The 15,229-nt window shown below is 43.0% G+C and overlaps 1 long non-coding RNA gene across 1 annotated transcript; it reads left to right on the forward strand.

Annotated features, from left to right (window-relative positions):
* The first annotated feature begins 465 nt into the window (after positions 1-465).
* On the forward strand, positions 466-14,441 carry LOC309338485. The gene is made up of 2 exons (XR_014154924.1): positions 466-554; positions 14,274-14,441. It is a non-coding gene; the product is annotated as an uncharacterized lncRNA (long non-coding RNA).
* Positions 14,442-15,229: the final 788 nt, after the last annotated feature.

The following is a 15,229-nucleotide window of genomic DNA, read 5'->3' on the forward strand; positions in this document are numbered from 1 at the left end:
CTCTCGTCTGCTGTGTGTACATGCATTGAAAGGCAGCAGTTGCTAACAGGTTCTTAAGGTGAAGCATATCTGTCAGGTGCACGCATGTCAAGCCACCACATGCAATCTGCATGCAGTCATCATGTCCCGTCCCCCCACATCACAGAAGTGCTTTCTGTACAGGATATTTGTAAAGTCTCAGGCAGTCCTCAGAGGGCATGCATGCCTATTTATGCCTATTTATCACCTTGCAAGTTGTATACGAGGTGGAACGTTTGGCTAGACTTCTTTCTAGGACACTCATAAAAATAAACGAAGGCAACGGAGCCTTAATTTATTGGATGTTCAGCTTTAGCGGTTGTTCTCAGTAGGTCATTCTCCTTACAAGTGGCCAGGAATTATGACAGCTTGAACTTTCCCATGAGAACTATATGTAGAAACAGGTAATTAGGGCTGCCACTCAAGTGTTTTCTAACAGACAAGAGTGCAGCACAGTTGGGGCTTGATGCTAACTGCTCCGACTGGTGAAACCTTTCTCCCAGCACCCTAGATTCAAATGAACAACATTTATAATGGTAAGTTCTTTGCAAAATAGAAGGCAAATATTGTGTTATGGGGAAAGCATAAACTAATAGCTCTTCGGAGAATCAAAAGAATAGCAGAGAATTCAAAAGAAAAAAAAACCTCTTCTGCACTTTCTAAATATTAATAGTTTTGTTTCTGTAGGGAAAATCATGTCTACCCTATCCCTCCCCTTTCTGAATTGTGGGTTCCACAGCTATAGCATTTATTTAAAAAGTATGCTTGTTAAGGAAATAGGTATTCTCCAGAAAATGTTTGTTTCCTCCCCCCCAAAATTGTTTGTTGAATGCTAAATATGATGCTTTAAGTAGTTGCCATACACAAAGACATTTTTAAGACTGCAATCCTATACACATTTTCCTGGGGTTTTCTTCTGAGTAAACATAGATAGGATTGTGCTGGTGACAGCCGTGTGTGTGTGTGTGTGTGTGTGTGTGTGTGTGTGAGAGAGAGAGAGAGAGAGAGAGAATCCAAAATTGGTTATATCAACTTTGATTTCTGTTTTGTTTTGGAAATTTACTGGAATGTACACCAAAGCTATTTAATTTTACTTTCAGATGAACACAGAGATGAATGTTTGACGGAATTCCCATCTTTTTACACTAGTACTGCTCTGTCAGTCTTTACCAGCCAGGTGACACCACAGAATGTAACAGGTGACACATTCCCCATCACCTTATTTCTGTGCCAGGAAAAGTTTCTCCTCCTTAATTGTTTCAATTCATCCGGCTGCCAGTACAGAAGCAGGGTCAGGAAAAAGCTAGCAGTTTTGGTCTGGGAGTTTCTTCAGCAATCGTAACACTGAACTTGCGGTAGGGCAATCCTAGCCAAATCATCTCAAAATATGTCCCTTCGATTTGTTGAGATGGTAAAGCATTTATAACTCAGCTCGACAGAGCACAGTGCACTGACACTATAAACTTACAGTTACGAAGGGTCTGTCTTTCTTCAGTTTGCAAGAATACAATGCCCCTTATTTCCCAAAAATTACCTGGCTGGAGTAAATTACAGTAGCAATAATTTAACAACTGTGGGAGAGACCATAAAACTTTCTGCCCCTTATTAACTACTGTGTGACTATTAGGTTTATGGAGGATGTTAACATTGCACAATAGGAGGAGAGAGGGGGAAAACCCCATTGTAAACAGGCCTCCAAACTGTTGGAAAGCAATTTTCCCCATGAGAGGTAAAAGGGACCTTGCCAACTTCTCTGAGGTATGTGAGGGGTCATGCGCCAATCATCTAAAGCAAGTCAATTCCCTGCTGCTAAGTAAATAAACTTAATTGCAAATTTGTGGCGTACTGAGACGTTTTAAAGTAAGCACGCCATCCAGAACGCCGAAATCTCCATTCTAAGTTCATGGAGAAAGAAAACGGCTTCTTTAAAAATCAGCTTGCTGCTCACGGCTCCCCTGAACAGTGCCTCCAGGCAAGTGGTTAAAAATACGATTTTTATAAACAAACCTGACATTGCAAACTTAATGCAAAACCCTATGCATATATCATAACTTACGCGTTCGCAACTTGTTTAAATTAGAGCCAGAAAGAGGGTGTGTGTGTGTGTGTGTGTGCGTGTGCGTGTGTGTGTGTGTGTGTGTGTGTGTAGGGAGGGAGCAAGCAAGCAAGCAAGAAGGAAACAAAATTGGCAGATTAACTCTTTCTTAAACAATGCTCACAAGGTGGTAGTGTATTTTGCAGCTTCAGATGTGGCTCCACTAGCTGTGCTCTGGTTATTGGTCTCCTATGTTTCTACACTTAAGGATGTCCCAGAGCTTTTTGTTCACAGCTCCTCTATACAGAGTTCAGCTCAACTCTGAGAAAAGGGGTGTGGGCGTGTCTTTTCCCCCTTTCGCCCCACTTCCATTTACCAAAGCCTATTACTGGCATATTGGCACAGTCACAGGAATCTAAGGGTATGTTCACATGAGTCTTGCAATGCTGTGGAACCTTTCTGCATCTGCTGCATTTTCAAATTGCTTTCTTCTGTTTCTGTTCACAACTGAGTCGGGGCAGAGCTCTGCCTTCACCTGATGATTCGCTGCCCCATGCCAAACTCCAACTCAGTGAAGTGGTCGTCGGCGCATGTGCCATCACCTGCCATAGCTGTCAACTTACAGATTTGAAAATAAGGGACCAGCAGCCTCGAAAATAAGGGATCAGCAGCCAAAATAAGGGATTTTGCTATTGTAAAGAGTTACATACATTGGTAGGATTGACAGATGCTGTCAATCCGGCATGAGGCAGTTGTGGCAGTGCTGCGGCTACTGAAGCGCCGCCCTTCTGTGTCCCTCCCCATCCCCTCCTCTTCCTCCTCCCTCAGGCTGCCTCCTCAGCTGCCACCATCGCTGCCACCTCCGGGCTCACGGGCGGCGTGGGCGAGAGTCTCTCTCCCTCCCCCCTCTATCTCGGGCGGGGAAGGGCCGATGGAACTCCTCGTGCTAGGATGACGGCACCAGCGCATGCTCTCTCTCGCAATGCAGGACCCTGAGCCGCTGCTTCCCTCCCGAGCCGGGGGAGCATGAAAAGCGGGAAATTTAAGGGACATCATCAATAAGGGACAGCAGTGGGACACGGCGCTAGGATAAGGGAGTTTCCCACCAAATAAGGGACAGGTGACAGCTATGTCACCTGCACATACGCAAAAGCCTTCTAAACTGTTCACACCACAGTGTAACCACACCTTCCATTTTCTGGAAGCTGGTTTGAGGTTAGGTGCATCAGTGGGGAGCATTTCTTAAGCCACAGATGGATTGTGGCTAATATAATGTGAAGCTGGCTTCAAACTCCAGTGGACAGAGTGCGCTGGAAATGCAGTGAATACTGATATAAATGCAACCAGAGTGGGAAGATACAGGATTATTATTTTTTTGTTCTTGTTTTCCTGCATGTGCATGTTCAAAGGAACCCATGCTGTTCAGCTGAAGTGTTCTTGGCTAGAGTTAAGTAGAATAAATTTCTTTTTAAAAGCCACCAAACAAAGCATAATTTAACTGAATAAAAACAGTCTATTGTGTAAACTCAGAAATGTTTCCAGATCTGTTTTATAGAAGCAAAATCCAGAAGTTCTGTTAGTCAATCTGCATATGAGCAAAGCTGGGCTTGAGCATCAAGCCTTTAGATTTGTATGTTGATTTGATTCATTTCACCATACCAGCAGAGGGACACCGTGACATGATTCGCAAATATTAAACCATAGTTTAAAGCAAACTGTTGCTGTTGTTTAATGTGAAAAAGCAGCATACTGGATCCTACTGCTCAAAAGCTCCCATAGTGTTCCCCGCTTCCCTTGCTGTGCCTTGTCCAGATCTGGATTCATGGTTCATTTGCTCCAAACAAACCATGAGTGGTAACTGATATTTGTTTGTGGATTACTACTTGTGCATGTTGTTGTTGTTTCTTGTTTAGTCGTTTAGTCATGTCTGACTCTTTGTGACCCCATGGACCAGAGCACACCAGGCATTCCTGTCTTCCACTGCCTCCCACAGTTTGGTCAAACTCATGTTGGTAGCTTTGAGAATACTGTCCCACCATCTCGTCCTCTGTCACCCCCTTCTCCTTGTGCCCTCTATCTTTCCCAACATCAGGGTCTTTTCCAGGGAGTCTTCTCTTCTCATGAGGTGGCCAAAGTATTGGAGCCTCGTGCATACCCTCCAACATTTCTCTGATGAAAATAGGGCCGTCCCATTCCATAATGATAATTTTACTATTTATACCTCACACATCTTACTGGGTTGCCCAACCATTCTGGGCAGCTTCCAACATATATAAAAACATAATAAAACTTTAAACATTAAAAAACTCCCCTATATAGGAATGCCTTCAGACGGTTCAGGGGTCAGATAACTCCATAAAGGTAAAGGTAAAGGGACCCCTGACTATTAGGTCCAGTTGTGGCCAACTCTGGGGTTGTGGCGCTCATCTCGCTTTATTGGCCAAGGGAGCCGGCGTACAGCTTCTGGGTCATGTGGCCAGCATGACTAAGCTGCTTCTGGCGAACCAGAGCAGCGCACGGAAATGCCGTTTACCTTCCCATCAGAGCAGTACCTATTTATCTACTTGTACTTTGACATGCTTTTGAACTGCTATGTTGGCAGGAGCAGGGACCGAGCAACAGGAGCTCACCCCGTTGCGGGGATTCAAACCACCGACCTTTTGATCGGCAAGTCCTAGGCTCTGTGATTTAACCCACAGCGCCACCCGCGTCTCTAGATACCCTCCAACAATTCTCCAATGAAACTAGGGACACCCTAAGGAAAAGTGGGACATTCCGGAATCAAATCAGAAACCGGGACAGCTTCACTAAATCAGGGAAGTCCATGGAATGTAGGGACACTTGGAGGGTCTGCATGTGATGTTTTTGAAAGAAATGAACCATGAGTCCAGGTTTGGACAACGTGATGAACCAGACTCTGCAGGGTGCAGTGGTGCCAAGCCTTGCTTCAGGCAGAAACGTGGCCTGGGCCTATGACTGAATTATACTGAAAAGCAAAACAAATGTGCCTGCTGGAAGCCAGGAAGGGAAGAAACTGAGAAGTATCTGGTTGAAAAGAACCTTGTACAAAGCTCTAATGGTCAAACAGTTGATTGTACTCACATATATATGTGTGTGTGTGTGTATAGATTAAAAGCACACTTTTTATTTTTAAAAAGGAACATTTGATGGAGCAAGTAAGCTAACAGATGAACTTCACAGGTTCTTGTTAACATGGCACATCCATGGCACATTTATCAAGATATGAGTACTAGCCTCTCATTTATTTATTTTTTTGCCCTCCGCAAACACACACACAGTGTGTTGAATTGCTCTTTCCAGCCTGCCCTCTACAGTAAGGTTACCAGATTTTTTTCAAAGAATCTGGGGAAACTTTTTTTAAAAAAGAGAAAAAAAGGTTCTTTTTAAAAAATTATTTAAAATAATAATAAATAATAATAATAAAATAATAATAATATCTTCTCTTCCGTGGTCTCCTCTGTCACGCAGCCTTCCTCTGGGCCCTGGCCTGCTCTCTTGGAGCGCTAGCTGCTGTGGAGTAGGCTCAGGTCAGGTCTGGGCTTGGCCACGTGTCCTTGCCCTCCCGGTGCTCTCCTACCTCTCCTCCTCAGTGACGGCGGCAGAGGTGCGGCAAGGTCAGGGCTCCCCTCTTTTTTCTCCCTTCTCTTTCTCTCTCTTCCTTCTCCTTCTCCTCTCCTCCTTCTCCCTGCTTCGGCTCTGGGGTTTTCCTGGCCCTGGAGTGCCACTGGGCAGTCGGCCAGGTGGCTGGGCACTCTCATTCCTGGCTCGATTTGTGTCACAGGGGGGGCAGCAGTTCCCCCAGCTGACGCGCTGGTCATCCCTGGTTGGTCCTTGCCAGTGGCAGTGGCAGCAGCAGTCTCAGCAGCTCAGAGTCAGCCTGGTAGTGCAGTTGGCTCTGGCTGGCTTCAGGAGCTGCTTGCTGCCGTGGCGCCCGCCATTTTGCCTTGCTGGAGTCCCCATATGATGTGTCTTGTGCCATTGAACCAATCACACAACATGCATTCCCTACTAATAAATCTACAACACTTAAAATATTAATCCGGGGACATTAAATGAAATCCGGGGACAGATTTTGTCCGGGGACAGATTTTGTCCGGGGACAGATTTGTAAATCCGGGGACTGTCCCAGGGAAATGGGGACATCTCGTAACCATACTCTACAGGGAAGGAAACATTTTGTGAAGAGGATCAGGAACTAATCCAAACATCCCAGACACATCCTGATTCTAGTCCAGGATGGTTGCCATATTTGGCATTAGGGAACTGGAATTTCCAGAAAGGCTTCTCCTTTGTGTGCTGTCTTGCGGTGTCATCCAAGGTCATTTTATACCACAGGTATAATAAGGAAGATAATGAGCTGTGGTCACATGTAATGATGCTGGGATCCAGGTAATAGAAGAAGCATTCTTATTGCTCCTTCCTCTTCGTTGGCTGACTGTAGATCATTTGCAAATAAAATACAGATAATGAAGATTAGGTTACAGTGCCCCCTATATCAAAACGGCCAAACCTAGCTAGAAATTCCTAAAGAGAGACTAGGTTCAAGGAAATGTCTCATTTTCGTTAAATGAGGAAACTCCATCTTTGGCCTGCTTCATCTGGGAGGCTTTGTTAAGCTTCTGTCTGAGATAGATCATCTCTCAGTCCAGACAAGGGCTTCGTTTTTACAATAAATATTGAGAAAATGTGGGGGAAGAGAAACTCGCAAGCTCAACTGGTTGTCAAAGACCTCTTTAAATAGTTTTACAGATGAGTAAGTTGCAGATCCAGACAGCAGACTTTTAAATCATCGTAAAGTTGACACAAACTGATCCTACTCATAATTGAGTATGGTTTTTGTTTTTTTGTTCTGTTTATTACTTTAAGGCTCCTGACAATTACAAATAGTTTGCATTTAGTCTCAATTGTGTTCTGAGCTGATTGCATTGTCACAATCCATTTATCTCAACCTCGTAGCAGGGTCTTACATTTTTTTAACCCCCATCCTGTTCCTGAAAATTTCTAGCAGACTATCCTGCTAGACAGCCTACAGAAAAGGGCTACCAAACCCTCTCATGTTGTTTGGGATGTGGTAGCTTTTGAACCAACGTGGTTAAGAGTAGTAACCCCAGCAGTAGCATACAGATTGGGAGATCTTAACAAATTTTCTCTACCTTGCAGGAAATATCTTAAAGGACCCATTTCTATCCAAGTTATTTCGAAGTGTGCTAATACTGTGCAATATGAAAATAGCTTTTTTTTTAGTATTCATCTACAATGGGATTATTTTTTTTAAAAAAATGAACAAAAAAACACCCACCATTGTTCATTTTCTGTTGTGTACAGACTTAAACTCAAGATAATTTTGTTCTAAACAGTATCAAAGATCCAAACAGCTACTACAACGAAACAATCTAGTTTGCCAGAAAACTGTAGATCACATTGTTTCTCTAGCAAGAACAAAATGTTCATGTGTCCTGGTAACTGTATGTACTTTTATGACCCTTAATCAAAATAATTAGGATCAATGTGATATGTGGAACTGTTAGGCTTTTCAGAAGACATTCTGCAATCTTTCTAAGGTCTATTCAAAGGCAGTTCTCAGACCTCACACAGTTGATCATAACTGGGATTTCATTGAGGATTTAAACAAGTAACTTCAAGTAAACTACTGATTGCAAAGGATGTCTTGGGAACGTAACCCAGTTTGCTGCTTTGTCCTGCTGCATGAAAACAAATTGTGAGATGTAAGTTCAGACAATTTACTCTGGTGACTGTTAGGATACTAATTTATTAGCTTAAGAAAGGCAGGAGTTCGTGGCAAGTGGCTTGGGAGTTACATGCAAACATTAGGATACTTATATGGCCAATGTAAGACTCCCCAATTTTGTTTTATTTTTAAAGCATGTTCCCAGCACTTCTCATGTAATTTCACAGCCACTTCTTTGGGGATTCACTTTTGAATAAGTGTTATAGCATCATGCTGCATGTTTGCAGATGGGGTAGAGGAATCAGAAAAAAGAAGGCATGTTAAAACCAAAGTCCAAACTAAATATTAATAGCGATTGATAATGATTGTGTAAACACATTGCTACTGGTATTTCACAGGCGTCATCAAATTCTTAATTGATGGAAACAATTTCAAAATGTGCTCCAAAAGGATCTCTTCTATTGTTGGAGAAGCATATTATTGCCAATCTACATGTGTTAAAAATATGTTAATTACATGCAACTGTGTATATGAAATAGGTGGCATTTGTATATCAACATGATGGCTGAATATGGGCTTAGTAGTAAATAAATTCAAAGAGTTCTCAAAAAGCGTCCACCCTGAAGGAACACAACACAGTCTATCAATACTTTCTGTGTCACTTTGAGAAAAAAACACCCGCCCACCTCTTCCTAATTTTAGGGCATTTTGCGATTGACCTTGCTATGCCGTCGTGTGTCGTCTGTCGTTGGGACAGGGGCATGGCAGGGATTTTCCCCACTTGGCTGATTGGCTGTTGCCATTTGGGTTTTGCCTGCCGTGTAACAATTCGTCACAGCTTGTAAGGTTGTGGATAGGCTCTGGTTCATGTGATAGGGATGGGAGAACGCTCTCGCCATCCCTATGTGAAGGGTATTCCGTTAAAGGAATCCAGGGACTCAACTTGGTTTGGTCAACCCCCGAAAGGGGGTTGTGCCCATGCCTGAGTCCAGGGGAGCATCTGGGGAGTGAACAGAGTCTGTTCCCAGGCTTTTCACCTGCCTCAGGTGTTCACCCTTGGCTGACCTATGATAGAGCTCTGGGTCAGCGCTACCTGCAAGGGTGTAGGGAGCTAGTTGAATCAGAGCCTATGCAACCACTTTTTCTGTAATCAATAAAGTTGTGGCCTAAATTCTGCCAAAAACCAAAACTATAATTTGAGTCAAATGGTGTATTTATTTAAGGGGGAGGTCAGTGTGGTGTAGTGGTTAAGAGCAGTGGACTCATAATCTGGTGAACCGGGTTCGCTTCCCCGCTCCTCCACATGCAGCTGCTGGGTGACCTTGGGCCAGTCACACTTCTCTGAAGTCTCTCAGCCCCACTCACCTCACAGAGTGTTTGTTGTGGGGGAGGAAGGGAAAGGAGAATGTTAGCCACTTTGAGACTCCTTAGGGTAGTGATAAAGCGGGATATCAAATCCAAACACCACCTCTTCTTCTTCTTCTTCTTCTTCTTCTTCTTCTTCTTCTTCTTCTTCTTCTTCCTCCTCCCCTTCCTCCTCCTCCTCCTCCTCCTCCTCCTCCTCCTCTTCTTCTTCTTCTTCTTCTTCTTCTTCTTCTCCTCTGGGTGTGAACATGCAACATATATTCTTACTGTTTGCATGTGATGCATGGGGTGTTCTGTCAAATAATTGTTCTCCTATTTGACCTAGAGATTGCTGTAGAATACAGGGCAGACGGCTTCTTTCAACATTAGCAGGCACCAAAGTTTTAAGAATTATAAAGCAAAATCTGAAAAACTTAAGAAACAATTATTTGTGTGCATGTAAAGTTTGCTGGTGGAGATATGCACGCAGAGAGATTCCGTTTTAAATGCCATAGGTATTTCCTTACTGGGATATAACACTCTTCCACTCTTCTTAATTTTTTAAATTAAGTATAAATGTTAGAAGAGGAGCAATTTACTCAGTAGACAATGCTCTAGTACGTCACCAGCATTGTCATAATGATGCATTAATGTAATGGATCATCAGAGACTTGTCAGAGAGAAGATTTATTACCCCCCAAATACTTCAAGGAGGTAGGAAAGTATCAAGAATGGAGTTGACTGACTGTTTATTTTGCTAAACTAAGGACTTTTAAAGTAAGCTTAAAAACCCTTTTTCAGTTCAGGAAATAGCTGAAAGGAAAGGACCCCAGACCAAAAAAAGAAAAGAAAAAGGGGTTTAAGTCAACAACATGATGAGGACTCAGGAGGCATCATAAATGCCTCGAAAGATATCATACTTGCTGCAACAGAGTTTACATAAGGTCTCTGAAGCACAGAGTTTTATACAAAACACATTCAATGTTTCAAATGAATATTTTAAAAGTTAAATTTAACAAATGTTAACTGGGTTTCACTGTGTATTTATTTCTGAGAGGTTCTAAAAATGTACTAGTTATACTTAGTTACGAAAAGCAATACAGAGATAAGTGGAAGAGATACCGCTGGCCATTGTAAATAATCTTTCACAGCCTTATGTATACTTGCATTCAGCATCTCAGAATACTCCCTTGCCGGATAAAATTTGTTTATACGTTATACATCTGCTTTATAGTACGTTTGGTTTGGTACAGATCAAGTCTTGTGCCAGTATTTAGCCTTTGATAGAGTCAACCATCTGCTCTGGGCTGCATTACCAAGCAACTCAACTCTGAGAAGACCTGGTCCCAGTATGTCAGAAGCTTCTGCCAGCCTCACAGCATTCCATGAGCACCTCTTAACTGTTTTGCACCCTCTTGAGCTCTCTCTCCACAATTCTTTTCAACTTTCCCTTACGGGTTTTGGTTTGGTACAGTTCATAAGACGTACTTCAGAGTATCCACACACATTCAAAAAGTCACACATTCCTAACCATTAACAACCCCAGGGATTTGCAACTGGTAAGAGCCCGCACATTTTGGACTCTACAAAAAAATGTAACGTCAAAAAGAAAAAGAAAAGAAAAAAGTTGCTTAGTGTGTATCATTGAAATAGGAAAGTGTGTATGGATAGGGCGGAAGAGAACAGAATGAGGGACACAGATTGCAGCACACTGTGTACACATGAAATTGCAGGCTGCACCTAACTTAAGCAGGCAAATAAATAAAGTGGACTGCGCATAGCAGGGACCCGGATCTTTGCACATATGTGAGTATTCTCACATGACAGACAACACAGGCCTTAAAGCAAAGATCCCCTGAGAGAGTTGGAGGAAAGAGAAAGAGGGACATTCCACTGCAAACTGCCTTTGGTACGAGCCAAGAAATTGGTCTAAACCACTGAGCCTAGGGCTTGCCGATCAGAAGGTTGGCGGCAGTGGCGTAGCGTGGGGGGTGCAGGGGGGGCCGGCCGCACCGGGCGCAACATCTGGGGTTAGGGCAAATCCACGGGTTAGGGGGCGCAAATCCACGGGTTAGGGGGCGCAAATTACTTGCCTTGCCCCGGGTGCTGACAACCCACGCTACGCCACTGGTTGGCGGTTTGAATCCCCGCAACGGGGTGAGCTCCCGTTGCTCGGTCCCTGATCCTGCCAACCTAGCAGTTCAAAAGCATGTTAAAGTGCAAGTAGATAAATAGGTACCGCTCCAGCGGGAACGTAAATGGCATTTCTGTGCGCTGCTCTGGTTCGCCAGAAGTGGCTTAGTCATGCTGGCCACATGACCTGGAAAAACTCTCTGTGGACAAACGCCGGCTCCCTCGGCCTGTAAAGTGAGATGAGTGCCACAACCCCAGAGTCGGCCACGACTGGACCTAACAGCCAGGGGTACCTTTACCTTTACCTAGCCAGGAAGGTAGGGCTCCACTTTGTTCTCAGTCCAAATAACAAAGAAGTGCTTGTGGCGGGGTTCTTCTAAATCTGAGCAACCCTTTTAGCCTTTTGCTTTTTAAGGGGTAGGGGGAAAATATCCGAATGACTGATTCTCACACTGAAACTCCTTTTACTTTGCTGAAGAAGTAGCCCCAGTGCAGAGAAGAAGAAGGAAAAAAATGCCACATCAATCCCAACAGTTCAACATTAAACAGTTCAGTGTTAACATGAAACATAGCCAGTGAGCAGTCAAAATGGAGATGGGGGCAGGAGACAGATGAGAGCTGAAAGTAAATATGGGCCCAGGGCATGGTCCAAAGGCACAGCAGGCATCAGCTCTGCTAAAGCTAAGCAGGTCTGTGTCTGGATGGAAGACTGCCTGGGAACCCCATGTAGACAAGTCTGATTTCCCCTGGGAATGCAGGATATAAATTTTGCGTTAAATAGTATGCTAGACAAGGTTGCCCATGGTGTCTACATTCATCCCAATATCATATGTGGAGTGTTCAGGCGTGTGAGAGAGGTGAACACATTGTGCAGCGTATATAGCTGCCACAAAATTTTGGCCACCCCTGCTGCCACCCTGGTCATGCTGCTCCCCATCCCAAAATTTGAGGCAGCAGCGGAAAGGGATGCTCCCCCTCCCTTTAGAAAGAATTAATGGCTGGGGTCAAACAGCTGAGTGCAAGGCCCATTGAAGAATTACTCAAAGTTCCAGGCACACAACGAAGATGGCAGGCACAGCTGGGACCTCAGCCAGCACTTCAACGAACAGTGTGCCTGGTTTCATGATCCTGGCTCTAGATTTTTTTAAAAAAATATTTGAGGGGAAGGGGCATTGCATCCCATGCTAAGAGCTGAGATGGTGGCCATTTTCTGCTGTGTTTCCAACCTAGGTTTGTCATAAGAATGTTTAGTCAAGCACTTTGAACGGAACAAATTCATACACCAAAGCAAATTGTTGTGTATTGAGTCAAAGGATTTTATATCTGTATTATTATTGTCTGTATTTGCATTAGGGTAAAGTAACTGCCTTTTGGTTCCAGAGGGTACAGCTACTATTGGTTCATTTAAGCTGCTGTATTTGGATCCTCTGTCTTATTGGTTTCCCCCAAAAGGCAGGACTGTGATTGCCTGATATTGTTCCCTCCAAAATGTATCCTTTCTAGCTAGTTCCCTGTCCCTATAAATGTAGCTCTCCCCTCCTCAAGTTTGAGTCTTGTTGTGTTAATAAAGAAGTGTTACTAGAGAACTGTCTCCAGCATATTATGTCAAGAGAGCTGAAATCACAAACCCCACGTCACAACACAAATAATCGCATATTTTGGCCCTTTGAGGGTATCTGATGTGCTACTTTCTCCGACAGACCCAAGTTGGACTAATTTCATAGCAATTTCATATTTGATAATGATGATCAGAACCACATTTGCCTAAAGAGGAATAGTCCCACCGTTCACAGTTCCTTATTTTCATTCTCAATCAACCATGAAAATTTCAATAGGGTGTAAGAGCTGACAGTTTTTGAGTTCCATTTTATGACCTGTATTTCTATGCTGAAGTTTTGAGATCTAGCTAGTTTCCCTACATATTTAACAAGCACCAGCTGGTTTTAAAGCCCAGGTCAGCGGACTGCCCCATTGTTCAAGTTTTCAAAGGGATATCAATTAAGTTGACAACATTTTACAATGGCCAGGGATCTAAAGAACTATTTTAGGTGTGCCCAAGGGCATTTTAAAAACCTTTTCTCACAACAAGCTCCTATGCCATATCACAGAGTATTTTCAAAAATCAGAAAAAAACCCAGGATCAATAACAGCTGCATTCCAAAGACAAACAGAGTAAAACAACAGCTGCACAGGTGGATTTGCTTGCCAATGTCCTATGAGGAAACTATCAAGTGAAAACTTTTAATGCTCAGTAATAATAAAAATTATAAAAATATTGGGAAACATTTTCTGCGGGAGCACACCAAAACAGACGGGGTCATTTCGAAAGCCCACTCAGTTTCAAAACAGGTTACTACGTGGTACAGAAAGCTGCTTTTTAAAAAAGGAACATAAGCTTAAAGCCCCATTGGATATGCAAAACTAATTGTTCAGCCATTTGAATCTTGGTTCATAGTAGTAGTAGTAATGTCCATTGAACCATTTCTACTAAGAAGTAACCTCCATTGAATTTAATGGGGCTTACTACCACATATGTGGGGTTAGGGTTGCTCTGTTAGTTTTGTTTCAAAATTCTTAGAAGTGTGCTGCATGGCTCAAAGTACTGTTACCAATCTGGATGCAATATTTCTGGAAAGCTTTCCTAAAGCAAAGCAAAGCAAATACATTCAGAACCAGGATCACTGAGATTTTTGCACTTAGTAAAGGGCTTGTCTGGTTAAGTAAGTTATGTGAGACCCAAAACAGCGCTGTTTTTCAAGGTATACTTCATTGTTCCAGCTTATTTGTTCGCCGCCACCTGTCTCCCACACATTACAGCACCGAGTGCGCGTTTCAAAACAAAAGTAATAACACAATTGTCTCACACCACACATATTCCCAGTGGAAATTAAAATGCATGCTTTTTCTCATCATTCTTTATTTAACAACTGGGAGGGTTTTAATATTCGAAACTCAGCAAGAAAATTGTCAGGAAACACAGAGATGCCTTTTGAGATTTCAAATTCCACTTTCATTGTTTTCCTTTCATTTTAGGTGAGTGTTTGTTTTCCAGCCAAGTGACTGTATCCTGTGATGGAATGATGGCTAATGGGATTTTCTGCGATGATTTCTCAGTCAATTATAGCACTAGAAGACCTATGCAGATGGATATGAAATCATCCCCAGTGAAATCATTCCTGTTTCTAATTGCAGGAAGAACAACACACACACACACACACACACACACACACACACACACACACCCCAAAACCATCTAGCCAGGGGTCCTGCACATGTGAAAGAAGGCTTGAGGAAGATGAACTGGAAACCTACACATGCAACCGGTGTAGTATATATGGAACCCCCCTCTCCTCAAATCCAGCTTCTGGGACCGTGCATGTGGAGGCCTTTTAGAAGATCAACAACAAGGCCAGTTACCTTTTAAGGAAGGAGAACAGAGAACAGAGAACAGAGTGGACCTGATTTTGGCTTTTCTTCCTATTCCTCTTTTCTCTACGAACTGTTGAGCAACACAGTTCACACATGCACAGATAGATCAGGGCCTACATCTTTTGCCAGGCTTATTGTTACGGAGCACATTTCAGATCTATTTCTCTATCATATAAGGGTGCTTCAAGTGCTTCATTTCTCCCCTTGCACATATAAGGAAGCAGCTATATCCAGAGATGTTTTGTATAACATTGCTAATATGAGGCCCATAAATGTGAAGAAGCGAAGACAGGAAAAATGAGAAACAGAGATGAAACTGGAACTAGGATATTTTCTCCATCACTAGCATAGTTCCCCTCTGAATTAAGACTTGAGTGCACATACTGTAGGCTTCCCAAACATTTGTGAATGTAATATAACATTACAGATAAACTCGCTCAGTGGTGATAAATTCACTCTACTGTAATTAGAAACAACAGTTTTACCCAGAATAAACACCAACATTCTTTGTTACAAAATTGTTGCTGTGCCATACATTGCTCTGTTTTAATTTAGAGAGC

The sequence above is a fragment of the Podarcis erhardii genome, assembly GCF_964252035.2.
Source record: "Podarcis erhardii genome assembly, chromosome: 3".
NCBI lineage: Eukaryota > Metazoa > Chordata > Lepidosauria > Squamata > Lacertidae > Podarcis > Podarcis erhardii.